This window comes from Protobothrops mucrosquamatus, unplaced genomic scaffold, assembly GCF_001527695.2.
Source record: "Protobothrops mucrosquamatus isolate PMUCROS unplaced genomic scaffold, P.Mucros_1.0 scaffold1223, whole genome shotgun sequence".
NCBI lineage: Eukaryota > Metazoa > Chordata > Lepidosauria > Squamata > Viperidae > Protobothrops > Protobothrops mucrosquamatus.
Window position 1 is genome coordinate 455,575 of NW_015387431.1, and position 6,668 is coordinate 462,242.

The window sequence follows — 6,668 nt, forward strand, 5'->3', positions numbered from 1 at the left end:
CCTGCTTCCATCCACGTTGTTCAGAAGTTGCTAATTAGTGCTTATCTTTGGTTGTCAGTAGCTTCTGACTGGTCAAACTGGCCAGTCTTTCTCCTGCTGGGTTGGAGGGCTTCCTTAGAGCAAACAGAAGGGCTGCCACTCCTCCATGATTGACACCTCTCCGGGGCGACTTTGGACCCTTTTTAGGATCCCCAGCCAAGCAAAATCAGACGCGGAAGACAGAGCCCTGTTTTCCTGCACCCATAACACCACGACATCTAACCCAGAACTCTAGGTTCTTATATACTTACAAAAGAAATAAATGACACAAGAACTGATTCTTTCAAGCGAAAAGTTTATTTAGAAAAATTGAAATAAAGATCTACTCACATAAAGGATCCTTATAGAATTAATATACTATATAAGCATCCAGCCTTGAACAAGATACATTACTGACTGACATCTTTCCATTAATAGCAGCAAGACATCTCTGATCCCTAAGGCACATTTGCTCTTGCTATCTGTGGCTTTCTTATTTTTCATCTCTTTCAACACATCCAAAAGAATTCCTCTAAATCAAGATATTATTTTCTATTCCTCGCCACCACACTTACACAGTAGCATGCAAATGTTCTGGATCTCAGCTCCATTCTCAATTCTGGATCTATGAAATGCCTGACTAGGTATAAAAAGCCTCCTCAGATATATAGAATTATCATGCTTCCAGGACTTTTAAACATGCATTTAGCAGTCTTCTGAAAAAGCACTAAAGAAAGGACTAAGGCTACAATAGATTTAAACTGAGAGAAAGAGCCTGCTTCTGCCAACTCGGTTTTGCTGATTCTGTAACCAATGAATGCATTATAGGTGTTGTATCATTAACAAGAGATTTTGCGTGGTCATGCTGTTATTACTTTGGAAAGAGCAGTATCATTTTGCATATTACATGGTCTGCTTCCAGGTGCTGCCAGTCACAGTTGCTGCTATTCCTTTGAGCATATCAATTTGAGATATATAGGAACTAGCCTGAAATTGACAAGACTTCTACTTATCTTCTCTGATCTCCCAGTGTTTCTTCCAGTGTCCTAATGACCAGCCACTTGACTTTTTGGGCAGGGGAGAGACATTGTTAGTGATCTTCTGGAAGTCTGCTAAACCCATGTGAAAAAGAAAAATAATATGAGAATTTGACAGAGCTGAAAAGGGAAGTAGGACAGAATGGATCATTCAATGAGCAGGAAGAGCTCCTTCCAATCTTCCTTCACTCCTTCAATCTGTCAACCACATTATTTCTGGCCATATGTTTAACAGCCTTCCAGAATTTTGCTAAATCCATTCTCAGAAATAGCCTGAATAAGAAGTCACCAGCATCAATAACTGCCATATCAGCAACCTGTCATTCAGGCAACCTGAAAGCTGGCTAAAGACTTTGGTCTAGATATCCACACAAGGCACCCAAGCGCATTCCATTACATGCTAAAGTCAGTGATTAGTAGTTGATTTTGCTACCAACAGATAACACTGGGAGGGAGATGAAATACAACCCACCAATTCCTGCTTTAACTTGTCCTATATTAACATTGTAAGAACATCACTAGTTGCTGACATTGCTCAGCTATCAGAGCAATAGAAATTATGCTAGGATAAAGGAAGGAAAGAATACATGATAATGCCGCTGTGATGAAAATAACATAATCTACTAATTATCCATCAACCATTAATATTAGGTTACTATAAGCTAAAACAGTAATCTTTAGCCAACTGCTGTGAGGGAAATTCAAAGGGAATATAAATCTCATCTGTGAAAATATAAATATTTTCAGTTTTAGCTCAGAAGGTCTTGTATACATGTCAGAATTGAAAAACTCTCCTTGAGCCAGCACAGAATTCCAGATGCATCATGGATACTGACCAAAGCCAGAAGATGGCAATGGTGGTTCACTTTCTACCTGAACACTGAGCATTCCTGCTTCCAATTTCTCTGCCTTTCTCTTTCACTTGCCTGATTTAGCTGGATCATTCTAACTCCCCTACACCACAAAAGAACTACAAAGACCCGCATGCCATTTCTAGAAAAAGTTTCCTGGTCTCTAGTTTATTGGAATTCCATTTAAGATCATGTAGTTGCACAGCATCTAATGGGCTTGCCATTTGGCTTTAGCATTGGATTATTCAGCATCTCCCTGATGAGACATTTATAACTTCTGGGTGAATCATGCATAGCTCATCACAAAAATATGACATCAGCCTTGTGCTCTTGGCAGTCATTACATGCATGAATTGCCACATTTATGTTTCTCAGTGGAATGCAAAGTGAAGTCACTGGTTTTATGAAAATGGAACATGCAGCACAAAGGATGTGATCCACTAATGTTGTGTTCTCCCATAGCTAAATGCAGCCTTTCCTTACCTCCCACCTGCCATTTTCAATGTGCATGTCAGAACCTGTTTCTTTGCTGGGGGGGGGGGGATTTGCTTCTAGTCTTTCTTCTCTGCGGGTTCTGTCATACTCCTGGGGGGAGGGGGGAAGTTTTGGGGGATTTCACTTGTTTATTCTTTCTTGCTCTTTGCCGCTACAATGTATGCTCTCCACTTCCTCTATCTGCTTGTTCTTTGAACTGTCTCCCCTTGACACCAGCCTCGATGAGAAAGGAATGTGCCTCCTGCCATCTGGCTTATCTCTCGCTGCAGAAGGAGAGGTGCGAAGACCCAACAATATTTTCACAACCTTGGGAATGGAATCTTATCAGCCCCATTCCCACAGCGGACTTAACACCTGAGGATTGGCCCGTTTGAACTGACCAGATGAATTATTGGGGTGGGGTTTGCTTTTTGCTCCTTTAACCTATTGATTTGAGCGGGAAACCATCAGATCCTGCCTTCTATGCCTGCTGTCAACTTCTCTTAATAAAAGTTCCTTTTGGGATCATTCCATTCCAAGAGTTCTGCTGTTTTGGGAAGAGATTTTGAAGCGGGTCCTTACAGTGCATCACATGTTCTGATAAAAGCAGTATTTTTCAATATATATTGTTATTTCTGTCAAGCCTTTACGGACTTTCTGCTAACATTAGTCCTGAAAATATGTTTTATGGATTTCTCTACAAATAAAGGATGGGATATGGGGTGAAGAGATAATTGTTTGTAACCTTAGAGGGAGTAAAGCTCATTGAATTTGTTTATATTTGTGATGAAGTTTGGAAGTAATTTATTTCTTTTTTTATTATATTCTTTTTTCTTTCTTCTCTTTTGTCTTTCCTTGCACTTTTTACTCTTTCTCTTCTCTTCAAGTTTAGTTTGCATTCCATTTTATATTATAATCACAATTCTTAATAAAAATATTCCTGTGTGTATATCTCAATACTGTTTAGTACTCTGGTTGATAGCTAGGTATTTAATTAAGTTAGGTGTAAATATATTAAATAGCAGCTTACAAATGGATAGGATAGGAAGCAATCCTGTTATGGTTCCGGCTAATGAAACACTTCATTTCCCGGGCTTTTCCCCCCACCCTCTTCTGCTCTGCATTAACCCTAAAAATACCAGACAGTTCTGCATATTGTCAAAGCAAGAATATACAGTACTTGCAGCGTTGACAAATCCAACAGTCAATAATATAGTACACATATTAAAACAAGTAGTAGCACCTAGCAATTTTCATTGATCTAAAAAAAAGTTAAGCTGGGTGAGATCTTGGATGTGAGATCACTAGGGTAACAATCTAGGGAAGTAATCTAGGCAAGGAAATTGAAAAAAAAAATCCACAGGAAGGAAACAGAAAATTACTATTCTTTTTCTTGTTAAATAGGCTACGTATCTGCATAGATACTAGGTAGGCTCTTCCTTACTATATCAAGAAAAAAGTCTTTATCATCTAAGATAGTTTTAATGCAAGTTTGCTTTTCTTCTGTTGTTCACTAAGTGCCATCTGGATACCTGAGGTTATAATTCTTTGAACATTGGCCATGATGGTAGGGGCTGGTGAGTTGTAGTCCAAATTTTTTTGCAGGCATCTGGTTGCCTACTCTTAATATGGTACAAGAAACATTGCACTTTGATCTGGAGAAACCCTAGAATAGATCTTGCTGACTTACAAGCTGTACCGTGTACCCTTGTACAAAGTATTGGCTTCCTCCTTTTTTCCAGCGCCTTCCACTCTGTTTTGATTCCTGGTTACCACATGGACAAGTCCCTGAAATTTTCTAGATAGCATTTTCAGAAGTAGTTTGTTATTGCAAGACACACACACACACACACACACACACACACAACCGAACAAAAAGCCAAGAGTCTTCCTCCTTAGATTCCTCAAAATGAAATGGATTTACACTGCTTTGGCTGCCTTAAATTACTTGGAGAAAGGATGGAGTACAAGGGTTATACATAAATCACTGAGTCTCCCAGCTCATTGCTCAGGTAGAACATGGTGCTATGAAACATTTGTCCTGATCAAAACACTACTGGATTAGAATAGAATAGAGCTGGAAAGGGACCTTGGAGGTCTTCTAGTCCAGCCCCCAGCTCAAGCAGGAGAACCTATACCATTTTAGATAAGTGACTATCTAGTCTCTTCTTAAAAATCTCCAGTGATGGAGCACCCACGATTTCTGAAGGCAAGCTGTTCCACTGGTTAATTATCCTCACTGTTAGGAAGCTTCTCCTTAATTCCAGGTTACTTCTCTCTTTGATCAGTTTCCAACCATTATTTCTTGTCTCTCTTCTGGTGCTTTGGAGAATAATTTGACCCCCTCTTCTTTGTGGCAGCCCCTCAAATACTGGAATACTGTTATCACATCATCCCTATTTCTTTTTTTCTTTAGACTAACCAAAACTAATTCCTGCAGCTGTTCTTCATATGTTTTAGACTCCAGGCCTTGGATCAGTGGTGGGATGCAGCCGGTTGTCACCGGTTCGGTAGAACCAGTAGCTAATTTTTTTGAGTTCGGAGAACTGGCTGAACCCATGCTGCTTCTGGAACTCCATTTTAGGCCTCGGAGGCCTGGAAGAGGTCTCCCAGGCCTAGAATGGCCCACCGGAAGTGCATTGATGTCACTTCTGGAAGTCTGTTCTAGGCCTCAGAGGCCTGGAGGAGGCCTTCCAGGTCTAGAACAGCCCACAGGAAGTGGATTGATGTCACTTCCGAAGTCCATTCTAGGCCTTGGAGGCACAGGCCTGCATCCATGCGGATGTTAAGGTATTTGAATCCCACCACTGCCTTGGATCATCTTAATTGCTCTCTGAATTTTTTCCAAGGTTTCAACATCTTTTTTGTAGTATGGTAACCAAAATTGGTTGCAGTATTCCAGGTGTGGTCTTACTAGGGTTTTATAAAGCAGTACTAATACTTCGTGTGATCTTGATTCTATGCCTGCTTATACAATCCAGGGCTGTATTAACTTTTTGGGTTGCTGCTGCACACTGCTGGCTCATATTCAAGTGATCATCCACTAGGACTCCAAGATCCATCTCACAGTTACTCAAGATCTTTTTGGATCCTGAGTTTGTCTTCTGTAGTGTTGGCTATTCCTGCCAGTTTAGTGTCATCTGCAAATTTGATGAGTTCCCCTTCAATTCCCCCATCTAAGTCATTTACTGTATGAAGATATTGAAAAGTACTGGGCCTAAGACGGAGCCTTGTGGTACCCCACTGCTTATTTCTCTCCATGTGGATGTAGTACCATTGAGGACTACTCATTGAATATGGTTTGTCAGCCAGCTACAAATCCCTCTGGTGGTGATGTTGTCTATTCTGTCTCTTTCTAGCTTACCGAGAAGTTGGTTGTGGTCTACTTTGTCAAATGCCTTTTTGAAATCTAAGTATACATCAACCTCGCTGGTCTACTAATTTAGTCACTTTAACAAAGAATGACATAAGATTGGTTTGGCATAATCTGTTTTAACAAACCCATGCTGGCTATTAATTATAACTTTGTTCGCTTCTAAGTTGTTCACAGATCTGTTTTTTGATTATCTTTTCTAGGGTCTTCCCAGGTATTGGTGTTAGACGGATTGGTCTGTAATTTCCTGGGTTTTTTTTTCTTTCTTTCTTGAAGATGGGATTAAGTTACTGCTATTCTCATTTCACAGATCATGGACTGGACTGAAGGTTAAACTATATCTGCAATGACAGTTGACAAATGTTTCATTTTATAAGTCTGTTCCATTCTTACATAAACTGGGAGTGGTGAGGTTGGTTTGTTTCAGCACCAAGAGAGGATGGAAATGAGCACCAAGTGAGAGAAGGCACAAAACTTTCACAATCCTTACTTGCTAATCCAGTTCTTTTCATCCCTTTGTGGGTCATGTCTACTATCTGGGATGTCTGGGATTACAAAGAGATACGACACAGAAGGATGAAAGGTTTCAATGCCATTTTCTAAAGCACCCTCTTTATTCTTAAAATCATTTCCTTCTCATTTCTTTGTATTGACAGAGTGGATCAAGTGATGCCCCCCCAAAATACATATTCAGTTCTGCTCAGCTCTATTGCCCAACTAATCTACTGCAGAAGTGGAAATTGGTACTGAGGTTTTGCTGACGTAGCTTAATGATCTAGCTTTTGAACTGGTGTCATTGCCTCTCCCCTCCCACATCTTTCTGTATATATGCATAAGCATATGCATATGAGGCCACGTGTGTATGTAATAGTGCACCATATACATTTCATTCCATTTGTCAGGTTTCAGAATTGT